General features: G+C 39.2%; 1 protein-coding gene and 1 long non-coding RNA gene across 3 annotated transcripts in view; one reads left to right on the top strand and one right to left on the bottom strand.

Annotated features, from left to right (window-relative positions):
* The window catches only part of LOC103737622, a 190,307-nt gene that overhangs the window by 6,920 nt on the left and 163,500 nt on the right, over nt 1–19,887 (bottom strand). The gene's annotated exons all lie outside the window — the stretch shown is intronic.
* The window catches only part of Veph1 (ventricular zone expressed PH domain containing 1), a 243,699-nt gene that overhangs the window by 145,676 nt on the left and 78,136 nt on the right, over nt 1–19,887 (top strand). The window lies entirely within an intron of this gene.

Below are 19,887 nucleotides of genomic sequence, written 5' to 3'. Positions count from 1 at the left end.
AGCACCCACATGGTGGCTAACAACCATCCATAACTCCGGTTTCGGGGATCCAATGCCCTCTTCTGTCCTCCATAGGCACTGCACAACACAGGTGCACTTACACACATGCAGGCAATACACTCATACACATAATATAAAAATTGTAAATAAAATTATTTTAATTCAATAAGAAATATTTTTAAATTACAACAAAAAACCAGGCAATTATAAATTATTAAACAAAGAAATACATATTGTAAATCATATATATGCCACCACTGGTTTTTTCCCTTTTGTCATGGTGTGATTGTTAGTCTTGAGGGTCTGTAAATTAATGTAACAGTCCTTTGAATTTAGAGGCAGAGTATTTCTCTAGTTTTGAGTTCCGGTGATTTTCCTCATGGCCTTTGGCTCTTTGCAAATTATTAAACCTATTAATAGTAAGAATTGATGACTTTATGGAGCATAATGAATGACTGTTGAAAAAAGGAATAAATGGAATATTATTATTTAATCCTGTTAACAAGTTTAGAGTGTAGTTTTCACTGTCCTGTTTTATAAGTGAGAAAGCAGACTTAGAAGATCGAATGCCCACTGAAGGTAGTGTAGCCAGTAGGTGGAAGAGTCTGGGTTTGATTTTGACTCATAACCCTATCCCTGCTTCTCTCTCCCACACAGTCTCAGACCTCCCTGCCCATATGCTGAGTGCAGGCTGTTCCACTAGAGCCCTCTGCTCCATTCATCAAGGCTAAACCAAGTCCGACTGCCTCTGTCCTTAGTAATTCCCACTATTCTTTATTTGGTGCTTGATCTTCCATTGCTTTTTTTTTTAATAGATTGCGTGTTTGTGTGTGTTCATACACTTCAAAATTATCTTTTTTTTTATTATAAGACTTTTTTTGAAACAAGATTTCAGTCTATATCCCAGGCTGGCCTAGAACTTGCTACAGAGCTCAGGCTAGCCACAAACTTATTATCTGCCTGTCTCTGCTTCCCAAGTACCACACCAAACACTTAATGAATCTTTCCTAAAAACTGATTTATTTTAATTTATTTGTGTGTGTATGTATGTGTGCTACATGTGTAAGGGTACCCATGGAGGCCAGAGAGGGTGTCAGATTCTCTGGAGCTGGAGTTACAGGAGATTGGGGTGCTGGGACCTGAGCTTGGATCCTCTGGCAGAGCAGCAATCTCTTTTAACCCCTGAGCCATCTCTCCAGCCCCTTAGTGAATTTTTTTATGCTTTCATCACCCAGTCCGATGAGTCATTCTTGGCAAATCTCTGAAGGTGATGCTATCAACCTTTCCCCACTACTTGATGACAAATTAAAGCAAATTTCTTCATACCTAATGACTCTCCAGAATGCTACAGCAACGACACCAATGTCACATCTCTCAGGGTTTATACTGTAAAAGCACAATTGGCCATATCAAAATTACGGGAGTGAAGGAGGATAAGGAGGGTGTGACCAGAATGTATTACACACATGCATGAAATTGTCAAAGAACAAATTGATGTAAAAATACTTCCTTTAGAAGCTTTCAGCCATAGAGCCTCCTGTGGAATTGAGTTTTCCTTAGGACTAGAATTATGTTCTAAAATTGGTTTCCAAATTCATTGCCCCATAGAGTTAGTTCCTTTTTGCTCAGTGAACCTTATTTACCTTATTTAGCAGCACTGAGTTAAACAAGATGCTTCTTAATGCTCTCATGCCAGCCTCATGGTTATAATGGCAACAGAGAATTGCTGGCTATCTTAGGAAAGTCAGGCTCCTTAGGTCTTGCTAAGGGGTATCTCTAGGAAAAGTTTGAGAGTTTATACGATTGAGACCCAGTTTGTGGAGGTGCCAGGTACCATACACAACTTATGGACGCCATCGGTTGTCTTGGTCAAACTGTATCACCTTCCTCTCTATGGCCACTGGGTAGCAGCTGGGACAGAAGGTCTCAGAATTGCTGACTGGAGGGATGGAGGAGACAGGTGAGTCACACGCCGACCAGCTTAGGTTCATCATCTCTTCTTTGAGGAGAAAAAAAAAATGCAAACCCGTTCATTTCAGTGGAATTTTATCATAAAATTTCCTAAAATTTTCTATTCTGCAAACCTGGTTGCTGTTAAGCATTTTGCAGAATTTCACAGTAACTGGCAGCACACGGAATGGTGCCTGTGGAAGGTCCCAACCTGCCTGCCTCATTTGCTGCTGCACAACTTTTGATAAATCTCTGCTTGGTAGAGCCAAATGTGTATTATAACATATGGCCTTCCACTGACTCAGTGTGACCACAAAGTGACTCTGTATCATTGCCAGAGATCAACTGTATTAGCATCAGGGAAAAAGTATGCATTTGATTTAAAGTTCATATAAATCCCACAAGTGCTTTCATGTCTACAAACTCTGCTAGCACCTATAAAAATATCCTAAATTTATTTCTGATTATGTTTGATATTGGCTTTTTGTTAATCTTTACTATTCAAGATCTAGCTTGTGTTTGGCGAACATCAACAGGGTATGGCAGGTGTATTCGTCAGGGGTCTCCAAAGAAACAGAACCAGGAGAATGAATATATATGTACAGAGATGGAGAGGCTGAGAATCTGTAGTCGCTCAGTCCACAAGGCTGGATGTCTCAGTAGTCCCAATCCGGTGCTGAAGGTCTGACAAATTCCAAAATATCAGCTAGTCTTCAGTCTACAGCAGCAAGACAAACTCACCAGCGAGAGAGAGAAGGCAAGCAGCAAAAAGCCAGGTGTTCTCCTCTGCCTTGGCCTTTTATACCGGCTGCCATCAGAAGGTAACACCCACATTTAGGGCGTGTCTTCCAGCTTCAGATGATCCAATCAAGAAGATCTCTCTCACTTCAGTTAATCCCAGAGCTAGTCACATTGACACCCAGGATTAGCCATCACAGCGGGGAAATTTTTGCATTTTTCCAAATGCTCTTCCCTGGGGCTTCTGTGATTGGGTAAGGACCACATCACATTCTTCTCCCCAGTGGTGAATTTCATAGCTAGTGTCAGAAGGCCCACGTGCATTTTCTTCTAGCAGTTATCAAATTTTCACTTGAGAAGTAAAAATAAGTGTAATACAATCATTCATAAGGTTAATTGGAAATAATTGTCATAATTTATATATTTTTAAATTATTTATTTGTTTCTATGTGTGTGAGTGTTTTGGCTGTGTGTATGTAAGTACACCCATGCATGTAATGCCCACAGAGGCCAGAAGAGTGCATCAGATTCCCTGTAACTGGTATTATAGATGGTTATTAGTCACCACATGGGTACCAGGAACTGAACCTAGGTCCTCTACAAGAGCAGCCAGTGCTCTTAACTACTGAGCCATCTCTCCAGCCCCATAATTTATATTTTTATTAATTGCATTTTTGGAGAATGTTAACTAAGTTCCTGCAAATATTAAAAACATTGAAATTAATCCAAAAAATATAAACAATGTTGTCACAATAGCCTCTTTCTGTAATTATCAGTAGTTAAGTCATTTAATCAGAAAGATCTTGATTTGAGAATCATTTGTAAGACTTTTCCCCATCTGTTTGCATAATTCAGAGACCAGAAAAAAATGACAGCATATTTTACTGTCTAACACATTTCCTTCATAATATGACAGCTTTACTTTAAGTTTGTACATTATAAAAATGAAGAAATAATTATTTGGAAAATATATATGAGTATTTCTCAACAAGTTAAACAAAAGAGTTACCATATAGCCCAGAATTTCAAATGTAAACCAAAACCTGAAAATAAGCATTCAAGCAAAATAAGTACATAAATGTTCAGATGAGTGCTATTCATTACAGCCAAAGGGTGGAACAATCCAGATGCCCATTGAATAAATTAATAGATTATCAAAATGTAGTAGTATATCCATACAATGGAATATTATTTATTCATGAAAAAAAGTTGACCTATGCTACCATAAGGATGAACCTTGTAGACACATGTTAAGTGAAAAAGCAGGCACAAAAGGCCAGTTAATATGAGATTACATTTATATGAAATGTCTAGAACAGGCATACCTATAGAGATGAAAGTTCAGATTTGGGGGCTGGAAAGATGACTCAGTGGTTAACAGCACTGACTGCTCTTGCAGAGGACCTGGTTCAGTTCCCAGAATCCACATGGTAACTAACAACCATTCATAACTCCAGTTCCAGGGGATCCAACACCCTCTTCTGACTTCCATGGGTCTTGCACAACATTAGCACACTTACATACATGCAGGTGACACACAAACACACATAAAACAAAAAATAATAAATAAAATGTTTTGAATTCATATTTGTGGTTGCTAGGAGGTGGGAGAATGAGGGGTAATTATTTAATGAGTCTAAGGTTTCCATTTGACATAATGAGAAATTTCTGGAATTAAACATCAGTTATGGATATACATCATCATAAGCCTCCCAATGCCATTCAATTTTATACTTTTAAATAGTTACAATAGTAATATTATGTTATTGTATTTTTACCATAGCAAAAATATCTAAATATATGACTATGCACTCTGTAACAGACTCCATACTTAGTAAGCAACAAATGTTGCACAAATAAACACTCTAGTATAAGTTATAGAGTGGCCTGGGTTAACCCTTCTGTACTAATAGTGGCAGCAAGTACTAGGTGGCAGACAGAATTCTTTTATGAAGGTGTTTTCCAAAGTAGGGTGGAATTTTTGTTGTTAGCATATAGTCATTGTACAAAATGGTGGGTTTCGTTATGATAAAAATTGATTCAAAATAGATCAAACACCTTAATATAAGACCAAAAACCTTAAACTATAATTCTAAAGGAAAAACACAACATGACATATAGGCATAGATAAAGGCTTTCTGAAAAGGATTTCAATAGCCCAGAAAACAACAATAGCTGACAAATGGTGTTGCATGAATTAAAAAGCTTCTCTACATGCAAAGGAAACAATAACAGAGAGAAAGCACAGCTTACAGAAAAGGAGAAAATCTTTTTGACAGATGATTCATTATGGTTTGAATCTGAGATACCTCCCATAGTCTCGTGCTTTGAATGCTTGTTCCCCAGCAAGTGGTGCTATTTCCAAGGGTTATGGAACCTTAAAGAGATGGGACTCAGCTGATGAAAATGAGTCATTGGGAAAAGGCTGTATTAGTTACTTTTTTCTGATAAGAACAACTTAAGGAGGGAAGGATTTATTTGGGCATCACAGTTTAAGGGTAAAGTTCATCACAGAGGGATATTGCAGCAGTGAGAGTTTAAAGTATCTGTTCACATGCATCCATAGTCATGAAGCAGAGAGAAATAAGTGCTGGCACTCAGTTCACTTTCTCATTTTTATTCAGTCTAGGACCGCAGCCTGGAATGGTGCTGTCCACATTTCAGGATATTCTTCCCATTTCAATTAACCTAATCTAGAAATTCCCTAAGAGACCTGACAAAAGTTTCTTTCTATGGTATTTTAACACTGCCCCTGCAAGTTGACAATCAGTATTAACTAACACAAGGGCCTTTAAAGATTATACTCAGGCCCCTGTTCCTCCCTCATTCTCTGCTTTCTAGACTACCATGGCATGTATAGCTCGTACCCTGTGCTTCCATTGCTATGAAACCTTCTCTACCATGATGACATGGATAGCTTTGAAACCGTAGGTCCAAATAAACCTTTTCTCAAGTCATTTCTGTTAAGCACTGTGGATACAGCAAAACCAAAGTAATGTAAGAAATTGATTTCAGAAGATGGGGTCATTGGTGTGACTGAACCTGACCATGTGGTTCTTAGGCATTTGAAACAGGTTTGAAGGAGGAAATTGGGAAAGTCTGGAGATACAGGCTAGATAAGTTATGAATGGCTTTCATTAGAGTCTAATAGGTGATTCTAAGCAAGTTTGGAAGAACAGAATGTCAGTAGGAATGTGGACAGCACATGTCATATTCATGAGGCTTGTGATTGAAAAAAGAACTTAAATAGTATGGACTACTTAATTCACTAGAAGAAATTACAAGATATAGCATTCAGGTTGGTGCATGGCTACTGCTGGTTGCTTTTAACCCAACTTACAGAGAGAATCGAGAGCAAAAAGCAGAGCAAAAGGATACTTAAAATGCATCGGTTGGAAAAGGAGCACAAGTGGGCTTAAAGTCATTGGCAGAAAGGCTGTAAATCAAGAGATCAGTGTGATTAAACAGAAGCTAAGAAATTTGAAACTGGACAGTAGAAAAGACATTGTTGAGGAATTTTCAGGAATTATTGAGCCCCTTCCCCACCACGGGCAACAGGATATAAAACTAAAACTATATTTGATAGTACCTCAGCCAGGTGTGGTGGTGCATGCCTGTAGTCCCAGCACTTGGGAGGCAGAGGCAGGCAGATCTCTGTGAGTTCAAGGCCAGCCTGGTCTACATAGTGAGTTTCAGGACAGCTGAGGCTACAGGGAGACCCTGCTTCAAAAAAAAAAAAAAAAAAAAAAAAAAAGAGTACCGAGTACCTCCAGGCTGCTCTGTTTTCATGAGGCTACCTACAGAAGTGTTTCCCTAGGTTCAGTTCCGGTTACCTAGGCACTCAGAAGTCACTATATAGCCATGATTCATAGGGGTCTACCTACTGCTTGAGCTAGTAGCAGAACTTGGCATCATCTCCATGGGACTATCTTTGCAGATAAATGGAATGCAAGGGTTTCAGGATCATGGAGGCTTCCACCAAGATTTTTTGAAAAGGTTGAGAAGCCAGGAAATACATAGTAATTAGATTTCCTGCAAAGATTCCCCTGTGAGGTGAAGTCTAACTTGAAATGGAGACCCCAGGATATTGGAGGTGCCCAAAATGTGTCATATGTACCAGGGAACAGTGCAGATCAAGTGGAACCAGCCCAAGAGAAAGGTCATATGGGCTCCAAATGGCCAGGTTATGGGGGAATTAAGGCTGTTGGAACTCAGATTAATACCATTGTATGTTCTAGGTGCTAGACATAGAGCTACAGGACATAACGTTTGCCCTGCTAGTCTTGCTTTTAGCTAGTCCTCCCTCTTAGTATAGGAATGCTTACTCTGTGCCATTTTATATTCGAAGAATGTAATTTGGTTTTTTTGTTTGTTCGTTTGTTTAATCTTATGGGCAATCACAGATAAAATTACCTTGAGTCTCAGTAGAGGCTTTGAACTTAAACTTTAGAACAATCTTCAAACTACTAAAACTTTGGAGACTTTTGAAGTTGGGCTAAATGCATTTCTCATTATCAGATGCCCTTGAATTATTGGGAAACAGGCAAAATGTTATGGGCTGGATCTGAAGTGTACCTTACAAGCTTGTGTTTTAAACAGTTGTTCCACAGCTACTGGTTATATTTTTGGGAGGCTTTGGAACCCTTGGTATGTGTGGCCAGGCTGGTAGAAGTGGGTTTCTGGTGCCGGGCCTTTGAAATTTGTGCCTGCCCCTTGTTCCATCCTGCACTCTCTGCTTCCTGTGAATACCCTTCAGCATGTGCTCTTACCACTATGAACTGCCATGCCTTCCCTGCCATAATAAATTGAATCCCTCTGAAACTGTGAGCTGAAATAAACCTTTTCTGCCTTAAGTTATTTCTGTCAGGCATTATAGCCACAGCAACAGAAAAATAACTAATAAGGATTAATAGCTCAGCAGTATTTAAATGCTTTATTCTACCCTGTAATACATTACTATTCCCAAGGTGACAAAAGAGAAACTGAAATATTGAGAACAAAAATTGCCCAGAATCATATCAGTGGCAGGCAATAGAACTGAGGTTTGAACCCTGGCTGCCTAGCAGCAGGGTCTATACCATTAACCACTGTACTAGGGGTGAGCTGACCTCATTGTGAGGCATAAAGCTGGAGGCAATAGCCATGATCACAAGCCCTCAGAACAATGCTGACATTTCTAGTTCTAAAAGAACAGCTATTTTTATTTAAATCTTCAAATTATGAGCATTTTTATTTCCTTTATTTTCTAATTACCAATGAACATATGTATGTCATAAAATCACTATAAGAAGTGTAGTTCCCTCTCCATTTGAAGTCATTGTGCTCTGCAAAGCCATTTTTCATGGTTGGAGGTATCTTGTGGCCCTCCACAGAGTTCTCCAATTGCAAGAGGTACTCTGTGACCTGTAAGAATGACTTCCAACACAGACACAGACACACACAGACACACACACACACACACACACACACACACACACGCACTCACTCACTCACTGAAAGCCTGCATGACTGTAAGCAGTGGTCCTGAAGAAGAGGCCCAGAGTCTTACTTGAAAGGATAAAGTTGGCTAATCAGCAACAGTTCTTAGATATATGAAGTTCTTGGCTATTAAAGAATGCTAATGGGGCTGGAGAGATGGCTCAGCGGTTAAGAAAAGAAAGGAGCCAGGAGCTCCTCCCAAACCCATGTAACCCCTGAGGAACAGATCCTCAAATGACTTTAAGTGTAAAAATAAATTGATTTAGTCTATATAAAAAGTTATTTAGACCATTATTTCTCATTGATGATTTTGTTCCTAACCAGAAAATGCTGCTCAGATGTAAGACTTCAAATCTTGGTCTGAAATACTGTAGTTCCCACCTGTAGCTAAGGGAGACAACCATTTATTGTTCTAAAATGATGGATAAATTTATTTTCTCCCCTATCTAGAAGCCTTTGAGAGAGAACTGACACTGATTTTAACCACTCCAACAGCTATCAAAATACCTGAAAGCCAATCCTACATCCATCACTCTAGAGCCCAGCCTTGGAAGAAAAAAAAAAATGAGGAGAAACCCAATAGATGGATGCTTTTGGACACCCTTGTCAAGAAATTCCAATGGACTCTCATATGAACATTTGTTCCCTGTCTAGAACTTGTAATGCTAATTACTCTTGCCTTTACTTCTCCTTCATATCTCCTACTCACGATTCAAGGACTTTCTTTTCCTTCTTGAGATAAGAGTTATGTAATTTGGGAGTCTTTTAGATAGACCCACTGAAGGAGTACTCCAATTGCCTCACCCTGAGTCCCTGCTCAGCATGGAAGAAACCAGAGTGGTCTGTGTCCCAATTCCGTATTGGCAATTTGGGTAACCCCTTCAGAGGATGGTGTGATAAGAATAGGAGGTAGGAATTGGCTAGACAGTTAGGGTAAAAAGACCCCAAAGAAAAGTAGCCAGATTCTTCTTTGCTAAAACTCACAATGTCCTTGGGCCTCTTAGCAACCTACGCCATTCCAAAGGCCAAAAATGTCAAAAAATTTGGGAGCTTTTAGCTAATCCTTAAAAGATTTTAGGGTTACCTCTTCAGAAGGGGGAATGTTAGAGTAGCCAAAGCCCCATAAAAAATAAATCAATCAATCAAAGAAGAAGAAAGAATAAGAAAGAAAGAAAGAAAGAAAGAAAGAAAGAAAGAAAGAAAGAAAGAAAGAAAGAAAGAAAGAAAAAAGAAAAAAAAGAAGAAAAGACAGTAGTAAAGGATTACATGCCCCACATAAGGACATGTGGTCAATCTTGAGAGCAGACGGCCTGGTTCTTGGTATGGAGCTGATGGTCAGCGTGACAAGGTGGTGACTGCTGCTGGGCACAGCCTTTCTCCCTCACAGCCATACACCATTGTTACTGAGATCTAGCTCTGATCCCCTTGCTGGTCCCCAGTCCTTGTAACTTCTGTCTAGGGAATTCAGGAGACACAGAACAGGCAGAGTTTACTATAAAATAACAGGAGGCACTTGGGGTTGGGGGTGGGCAATGATGGAAGGGACCATTGTGGAGGAAAACACTCTCAAGGAGTCATATAGAGGTAGGTGTACCCCCCTCCCATATAGAGCCTTCTGACAGCCTTGGGACAGCTGGCAGGCTCAAACCTTGATGACAAAGGGCCTCAGAGAGCAGTTTTCTGACAGCTGTTAATGGAGCTGCAGCAGCTGAAAAGAAAACAGTAACAAATCTAACTAAAGGGAGTGGGCAGACAGCAAAGACACCCACCAAGCAACCAGGAACAGAAACTTTCTTACAAGTTCCCTACCTCAGTAGAGACAGGGATCTGAGGACTGTGAACTTTTAGTAACTTTTGGTGGGCTCTGGGTTCTACACACACACACACACACATGTGCACATGTGCGCGCACACACACACATACACACACACACACCAGATTTTACCTCTCTTCCCCCATTGGTCTCATTTTTTCACTTTATTTGCATACCTACATTCAGCCTATCAGAGCCCAACTGCTTCCAGCTGCTACTCTAGAAAATGGGGCTATAGAGAATAGATTGATCTAGAACTGCTACAGGAACCTACAAAGGAAGAAGGTGAGGAAGACTTCAGAACCTGTTCCCAGCCAGCAAGACCACCTTCAAGGCCTGAAGGAGCAGACTTACCAGAGGCTCCCTGTTCCTGAGGCACCTGCCCTTGACAGGGAGCTCATGGAAGTCAGCTTCCAACTCAACTTAGAGTTGCAGGCAAGGGAGTTCTCATTCCTGCCTCAGTCTCAGAGACTCTCCACTTTGGCAGCAGATGGAAATTCATTCCTGACACTGCTTCTAACCTACATGACCTACTACTCCCACAGGTGACCCGTAGACTTGCTCTGCAAGAGACTGCTCTTGGTTCGTACTCCAAAGCCCTCCAAGAGCTTTGAAGCTGTAATACTTCCTGGAGCTGTGACCATTCTCAGAGCTAAAACAGCTCTCAGTTAAGATCTGTTATGGAGAATTCAAACCTGGCTTCATTTAAGTCCTGAGTGGCAATCTGTTCTAAATTGTTTTATCTCATTTAAAGTTGTTAATCCTTGTGAATGAAAGTTTCCAGAAAAATAAACCCTATATCTTGAAAGAACAAAACAAAAAACAAACAAACCAAAACAAAACAAAACAAAACACTGGTTGTTCTTGCAGAAGACCCAGGTTCGAATTCCAGCACCTACATGGCAGCTAACAACTGTCTGTAACCCCAGTCCCAGGGGATCTGACAGCCTCTTCCGATCTCCCTGCAGGCATTGCACAACACGGGTGCAGTACACATATACACATAAAGTAAAAAATAAATAAAAAATTTTTTAAAGTTTAAAAAAAAAAGAATGCTAACATCATGTGTCTTTCAAGGCACATCCACATAGATACAAGAAAGTCCACAAATAGGGCTAGGCCAGTGCCCAAACGGGAAGGCACTTGCAGTAGCTAGGCAGAATTCAGATCTTCAACCCAGTCCAATGGAAAGACAAATCAGTACCACCAGAGGGAAGAAGTGAAGATGCGTAACTTACTGGGCTTTGATCCCTCCCTGTTCATTTCTAACCCAACCATTTCCAACCCATTTGCACTAAATTCCTCAGTGATCCTGACTGGCTACCAGCTTCATCTCCCTTACTTATGGTTATAGCCAAAGTCAAATTTGCCATAGGGGATTGCTGCTCTTGCTAGGTGGTCAGGGCCTACACAGGCAAAAGCAGGTTCCGTGCCCCCTTACACCTGCAACATATAAACATGTCAGAATCTACAAAAGGCAAATTTCTGAAATATCAGGTGTTTGTTTATTTTGTTGGGTTGCTGGTTCATTCCTCAGCTTCTGTTGATTTAAGGTTGTCTTCACTCCAAAGCTGCTCTACCCTAGGGCCCTCTACCTCAACTGGGGATAAATTCAACCCTATTAACTTACACTTTAATTCTTCAGTAGATCTTTCTGTCTGCTTATATAGTAAAAAATATATAACCAGCTATTTCAAATTTATAACTAGAAGGTTGAATTTCTGGAGTCTGAATAACATCACTACTTGATGTTATGATAGAAGTTTTTCTCTAGATAACAGTAAAAAAATGAAGGTATAAATAATTAACCAGGAACGAAAGAAGGAGAAGAAAGAGATGGATACGGAAGAGAGGATGAAAGAAGGGGGGGCGGCAGAGGAGGAGGAAGAGGAGGAGAGGGAGAAGGGGAGGAGGGGGAGGAGAAGGAAAGGAGGAAACTAAGCCTGTTTAATTGTAATTATGATGACAAATGTCATCATCATAGATTTTTATAGCATATAAAAATAAAATATTGCACATAAATACATTTGAGGGAAATAATGGATGAGGCTAAGACTTTGAAGGCACATTGACCTCTGTCATGCAAAACAGCAATTTGCAGAAAACCAATTTTATGATTATAGACATTTGCTTTTGCTGCAGATGTTCTGATTTTCAAGGCTAACAGAGGGGATTTATTTCCTCACTCCTGATGTCTGTAGGTCATGTGGTTCCCACTGGGGACAGCAGTATCTCTTGCTAGGATTTCACGTATCAGTCATGAGGGCTTCCCTCAAGAGAAGTATCAGCATGAATGGGAATGCATTACCTAACTCCTTCGACAGTGCCAAGAAACACAAAACTGCTTCAAAACGAAGAGTAGATAATCAACAAATCTCTAAACACACTGCAAATAGAAACGATGCATGATTTATAAGATGTTTAATAGCTTAAAGTAATTAAGTATGAATTTAACCCCTCCTTGACTAAGCTGTTAATTATTATTTAGTCTGGACATAACTACAGAGTTAGGGGCCACTGGACAGGTCCACAGTCTGGGCTTGTGTCCATTGACTCCGCCAACCATCTGAACTTGGGAAAACGACTTAGCACATTTGAGCCCAAGATTCCCCTTTGAAACTGAAAGTATCCACACCATTACTGTGAGGATAAATGGCAATATACACATAAGCTCTCAGAACAAAGCTCAATACATTAAGAAATCAATTAGTCGTGATTTCCCCTTGTTTATTTTCCCTTATTCCTCTGTTTAAAACAAACCTTCCTTTCGCTTTTGATGCATTGTATACAGCTGCTCTGGTTTCCTTTCTGTTGCTGTGATAAAACACAATGACCAAAGCAAATTAGGGAAGGAAAGGGTCTGTTTGACTTATAATTCCAAGTTACAATCTATTAATGCAGGGAAGTCAAGGCAGAAATCAAGCAGCTCCACATCCACAGCGAGAAATAAATGTGCTTATTCTATCTGCTTGCTTGTTGCTTTCAACTGGCTTTCTCTGGTCATACATAGGACTCCCTGCCTAAGGAATGATGCTGCCCACAATGGGCTGGGTCTGTCTGCATCTGTTAATAATCAAGACAATGTTCCACAGACATGTCCACAGGCCCATCTGATCTACACAATTCTTCGATATGAAACCTTCCCAAATGATTCTATACTGTGCATGTTAATAGTCAAAACTAACCAGCACATGCCAGGTACAGTGGTGCATGCCTTTGATCTCAGCACTCAGGAGGCAGAAGCAGGTGGATCTCTGTGAGATGGAGGCCAACTTGATTTACATAGTGAATTCCAGGCCAGTTGGGGCTACAGGGAGACCCTGTCTCAAACAAACAAACAAAAACTAACCAGAACAATAGCAAAATATCAAGCCTTTCCCTCGAGTGTTCTTGCTGTATGTCTCTGCTTCTGAGCTTTTAAACAATGTGAGCATCAAGAGCCCCACTTCCATATGGCTTATAGTCCTACCATTTTGGAAGATCTCAAAGAAAAATGATGATTCAAGCAGCTACAGATCTTTCTTGCTAGACCTTCTACCTCTGTTGTGCTCCCAGAGATTTTTTTTTTTAATTTCATAAAATTTTATTTCAGCCTTTACTTTGGGATGAGCTAACTTTGTAGTGCACTCTTTTTAAAAAATAGCAATAATTAATTTTTAAAATTCATGATGCTAAGATTTCTAGATTACAGTGATCATATAACTCCTTTGCTCTAATTAACCCACTGTGTTGTCACAATATTCAAACACTTCCTCCTGCTAAGGGATTATTTTTCTTTTCTCATATTAAAAACAAGCAATAGTAATAGTGATAATGGTAACAATAATAAACGTTATTAAACATTTCCTCTAGTGCCAAGTTCATGGCTGCCTGTGAGACTTGCCTGAATTAACCCATGTTATGCTAACATTAGCTAGTGTGACCAACTCATCCCAATTTGTCTGATGCTTTCACACCTCTACCATGTAAAGACTTGAATCCTAATAACCCATGTTATGCTAACATTAGCTAGTGTGACCAACTGATACCAATTTGTCCGATGCTTTCATAACTGTACCATGTAAAGACTTGAATCCCAAGAATCACCTTATTGTCAGGCAACTCAAGATGGCTGGTCCTAAACAGCCCATAGAAATAGGTGCTATGATTATTCTGAATTGAGCCATGGAGAAGTTATGTATCCTGCCCAAAGCCACAGCATGAGGAAACAAGAAAGTCTGACTTCAGGGCCTGTGCTTGTAACCACCACCCCAAGAGGAGAAGTGGACTTTGCATGCTGGGCTGAGGAAGCTGGCCTAGAATGTTCTGTGATAGGAAGGGTTTCCTAGTCCCTCTCCCAGGGCAGAAACATTAGCCCTCCGATACTTAATTTAAAGAAGTTAATGGGCAAACCTCATTTCGTTCTTCAATACTGGCATAAAACAGCAACTGGCACGTTTTTTTTTTTTTTCAAGACTAGTTTCCCATAAGAAATTTACACATACTGTATATGTGCTCCAAAGGACACTACACACTGTCCTGTGATAAGATCTGGACTATCACAGGCAAAGTGACCAATGTGTTTCTTCCCGCACCTGCCATTCTCCACTCTGTGCATGTCTCTCCATACCACATGCCCTCCACTGACAGCCCTCCATGTTCAAGGGTTAATAAAGTGAAGGGAGATAAAGAAATGGAAAAAATTTCTTCCTCAAGTATAATACAGTTTGAGCAGTTAAAATATGAATTGTATCTCTTTTTTTCTTTATCATCTTATTACTATATAATATCTACTCCATAATCATTCTTACCTTTATCTGACTTCTACATTAGTGGAGGCTCAAATGGATGAGGGGAAAGGCTGTGAACTCAGAAAATAAAAGAAAAAAAATTGAAACTAAATATTATCCCAGCTACCTGACATCATTTAAATTACTTCCTTTAACAGATCTTGAATAAATTTCTATTATGCTTATTTTTCTTTAAAAATTGCATAAATAATACATGGCTATAAAATCTGAAGAGTTTAAACAATACAAAAATAAACTGTGTGTACTTTAACGATAGGGTTAAGTTCCCTTAGGCAGTCTTGCTGTGCAATCATAGGACCTACTTGCAGAAACATGGGGAGTATAGTCCACTACACTATCAAGTCTATATAGAAATGTATGGTACATCCTATTGTTGTTGATAAGGATGTGATGGGCAAAACAGCATGAGTTTGGGCTGAGGGAATGTTTCAGTGTATAAAAGCACTTGCTTTGTAAGCACGAGGACTAGGGTTGAATCTCTAGCACCTATGTAGAAAAGCCAGGCGTGGCCATGTGTGCACCTAGAACCTCAGAGCTGTGCACCTCCCACAACAGGAGGATCCCTGGGGATTCCTGGCCACCAGGCTAGCTCCAGTTTCAATGAAATACCCAAATCTCAAGGTAATAAGTAAGACAGTAGGACACCTGAGAGCCTCCCCTGGCCTCTGTGCACATGCATGGGCACATACACTCTCCACATACACACATCCCTAGCCAAACATGTACATACCTCCCCATGTATTATTTATATTGAGTTTGGAATCAAGAGAAAAAACAGTTCAATCAAGAGACACCATAATCGTGAGATGTCTAAGGCTGCTGCCAGCATAATACTGTCTCCATTTCTACAGTAAGCTTTTTTAAAAGTAGGAGCACTTGTGATGGTTAATCTGAAGTGTGAATTTGATGAGCTTTAGAATCACCAGGAAGACAGGCCTCTAGGCATGCCTGTCAGGAATTGTTCTGAGTAGGTTAAGTGAGGTGGGAAGACTTGCTCAATGTGGTAGGCATCTGCCCCTGGGCTGGGATCCTGGACTCTGTAAGAAGGGGAAAGTGAGAACACAAGCATTCACCATTATCTACTTCCTGGCTGTGGATGTAATGAGACCAACTGCCTTCTTAAGTTTCTGCCACCAGGACTTCCCCACCCTGATGGAATGTATCCTTGAACTGTGAGCCAAAATAAATCCTTTCTCTCTTAAATTGTTTTGTCAGGGTATTTTGTCACATCAACAGAAAAGTAATTAAGACAAATTCACTCAAAACTAGTAATTGAAAATATAATATAAATTGGGCACAATGCACAGGCTTCTAATGTCAGCACTTGGGAGGCTGAGGCATGAGGACCATGAGTTCGAGGCGTGCCTGTGTTACATAGCGAGAGACTGTCTCCAAAAGAAGGAAGAAAGAAACAAAGGAAAGAAGGGAGGAAGGAAGGGGGGGAGAAACAACAAAAAGTACAATATTATCATCAAATATTGTTTGCTGTTCATAATTGCGTTGCTCCACATTGTTTATGACAGGCAGCAGAGGTTTGTGTGCATTGTTTATGACAGGCAGCAGAGGTTTGTGTGCATTGTTTATGACAGGCAGCAGAGGTTTGTGTGCATGAGCATCATTACAAACATGTGAGTGCCCCCAAGGATACAATGGCTGAGACGTTACCAGCCATTAAGCTTATGCAACCATCATCACATATGCAGTTTGCTGGTCACTCACACTAAACCATGCAGTTCATAACTCTACTGAAGCAAAGCGAGTACCCTCTCCACTTTCATTCCCCCTCCCAATTCTGAAGTAATCTTTGTCTGTGATAGGTCTACAGATTTACAGATCTTTTCCCATGCACTTATATAAGCATTTATATTTGTATACCATTTCATAATTTGGAATTATGTTCCCAAAAGCAGGATCACAGAGTAAGACTTTTTTCATCTATGGTTTGTACATTTCTGAATGTATGACTACTAATACTGAATTATCAAAGAAATCACTTTCAAGAGAACTTTACTTCGTTCTCTAAATTGTTCAACATATACATCAGTCATACTGAATTGGGATTTCTATTTATTTTGTTGTTGCTTTTAAATGAATTTTGCTTATTTTTGTTAGCATCCAAAATAGGTTTCATCATGGCATTTTTAAACATATATATCATTGTATTTTGCTCATATTTGCCTCCCCACACTCCCACACCATCCTTCCCACCCCACCTCCCCATACTTTACAGGGTAAGAAGTAGGGCTCTACTTTTGTATTGGGTTTTTCTTGATAATGGGTTTCATTATGACATTTTTACACATGCACTTAATGTATTATGATCATATTGACCCTGTTATCCTCTCCTGTCCACCTCCCACTGATTCCTTACTTCTCCCCAAGTAGGCCCCCTTCCATTTTCACGCATATTTATTTATGTATGTAAGTGATGGAATGACTCTGCTGGATATAGGGATCTAGATTGGCAGCTGTTATCTTTCAGAACTTGGAATACATCATTACATGCCCTTCTGGCTTTTAAAAGGTGAGAAATTAGTTGTTATTTTAATGAACTTCCCTTTATATATGACTTGGTGTTTTTGTCCTGCAGCTTTCAATACATTTTCTTTGTTCTGTAAATTTAGCGTTTTAACTATAGCATGATGTGGGGAGTTTCCTTTTCTGGCCCTATGTATGTGGTGTTCTACCCTTTCCGTAGATTTGGGACATTTTCTGCTATCATATTGAAAATATTTTATATGCCTTTGGCATGGAATTTTTCTTCTTCTTCTGTGCCCATGGTTCATAGATTTGGTCTTTTCATGGTGCCCCAAAGACCTGACATATTCCAATCCTATCGTTTTTATTTATTTAGTATTCTCTTTGACTGCATGTACCAATTCTTCTACCTTACATTCTAGCCTTGAAAGTCTGTCTTCCCTGTAATCCATTCTGTTGGTGAGATTTCCACTGAGCCTTTTATTTCCTTTGACTTATCTCATTTCCAATGTCATTTCAGTTTTTTTCTTCAGATTTCCTACTCACTTATTTAATTTGGTTTCTATGTCTTTTGTGGCTTCCTTATTTGACTCAGCTGTTAACGTTCTCTTTAAATTTATTTGTGTCTTCTTTTAATTCATTGAATAGATTTATAATCATTCTTTCAAATACTTGGTCTGGAATTTCATCTAAGTCACTCATTGGGAGCCATTACTGTGGGACTGGTAGGCTTTGTAGAAGATACATTGTACTGGTTTTTTCATTATTGTTGTTACTTACACTTTTGCATTTGGACTCGTGCACAAAAAGTTGGATCAGTGGTTGAATTATCTATTTATTTGTTTATTATTTAGACCACCTTTCTTCTTTCAGTGGAAATATGAAAATATTTGCAATACTCATGAGGAACTTGGCTGAACAGGACTGAGGCATCACTTCCTCGGAATCTCTCATCCACACTGTTGACTTGCTCACCTGTGTTACTTTCTTTTCTATGTTTCTAACTTTCCTTTGCATCTTCTGAATCTATTTCCTTATTTCGTTTGTCTACCTGTTTGGATTCCCTTTGAAATCACTGATTATTTTTATAAATAACTTTTGAATTCTTCACCTGGCATTTTACCTATATCAGTGCCTTTGCATTTAGTAACTGAGGATATGTAATCTTTTAGAAGAGACATATTGCCTTTCTTTTTTCAATGCTTTTGTATTTCTGTATTGCAATTTGTATATCTACTGAGTTAAATGACACTTAAAATTTTCTCTGTGAGTCCTTTTAGAATACTCTCACTTGAGAGCTCAATCCACAGAAACTCACATATAGAAGAAAAGAAACTGCTTTAACAGCAATAATATGTAACCCAACCAATACACAAATATACTAAAATCAATTAAAACCAACTACTATCCCATCAATGTTCATAGAAAAGAAAATTGCAGAAATTATATAGAGTGTGCTATGATGTTACAAATTATTTAGAATTTGGGGCAGAAGAGTTGGCTCAGTGCTTAAGAGCACTGGCTACTCTTGCAGAGGACCCACGTTCCATTCCTAGCACCCACATGGCAGCTAACAACCATCCATAACTCCAGTACCAGGGGATCAGACACCCACTTCTGACCTCTGCAGGCAATACACCCAGACAAATAAATAATAATAATAATAATAATAATAATAAATAAAATAGGAAAACAAATTACTTAGAATAAAAGTAGAAATAATAATTGAATGAAATCAAAGACGGGGCCATGAAAAAAGCGAAAAATAAACAAGAATCTAGGTTCTATAAAAATATAATCTTGCAGAAAACAGGGAGGCCTTTAGAGAGAAAAAGAGAACAAGAGATATTTTTAAGACCCAATTTCATGTTTTTTTAAAAAAAATGTATGAGCAAAATTGCATAGCACAACACAACAAGAGGAATTAAAACCTATAAGCTTTTTAAAATATAGTAAGGTTGTAATAAAGATGTGTGAGGGAGAGAAAACACAGGGACAGATAAGAGAGAAAAAGAAAGTAAAAATCATAAGGAGGCAGCCTCCTTATAAATTCCCTAATATTGGAACATGGCATGTAGAAAGAGTGGTCCTGGCACTTAAAATGCTTTTGTGTGTTTTTATGTGTGTACACATTCATGAGGAGGAAGGTGCATATGTGTGCAGATGTGCATGTGAATGCACATATGGAGGCCAAAGGACAACCTCGCATGTCATGTCATTCCTCAGGCATGATCCATCTTTAAAATGCTTTTTTATTTAAGTGTAAAAAATAAAATAGTCATTTTTGGTCATTTTTCAAGGTGTGCCTCAAGCCTTCCCCTCATCCCTTACTCTCTGGTTAGAATACCTTGCCCAGTTCTCTCAACAGCCATAGTTTTGTCTCCCTCTGTCACTTCATGATCTTAAAATAAGTTGTAACCTCTGTTTATAGATTTGTCTCTCATTTGGTTAGAAGCTTCTTAATTAGCAAGGGTACCATCAGGGCCTCTATTAACTGTCAGCAGTCTCTAATGTTCACTCATTCATTGATCCAATAACTATTTCATGTCTACTATTTGATGCTATGTAATGAACCAGAGGAGAAAATCACTGAGAAAAATCACAACTAAACCTTAATGCTGTGGAAGAAATTTCCAAGCT

This window comes from Nannospalax galili, unplaced genomic scaffold, assembly GCF_000622305.1.
Source record: "Nannospalax galili isolate Female #2095 unplaced genomic scaffold, S.galili_v1.0 scaffold617, whole genome shotgun sequence".
In the NCBI taxonomy this organism is placed as follows: Eukaryota; Metazoa; Chordata; class Mammalia; order Rodentia; family Spalacidae; genus Nannospalax; species Nannospalax galili.
Note: the sequence above shows the minus strand (reverse complement) of the source record. Positions and strands in the feature narration are given on the sequence as shown.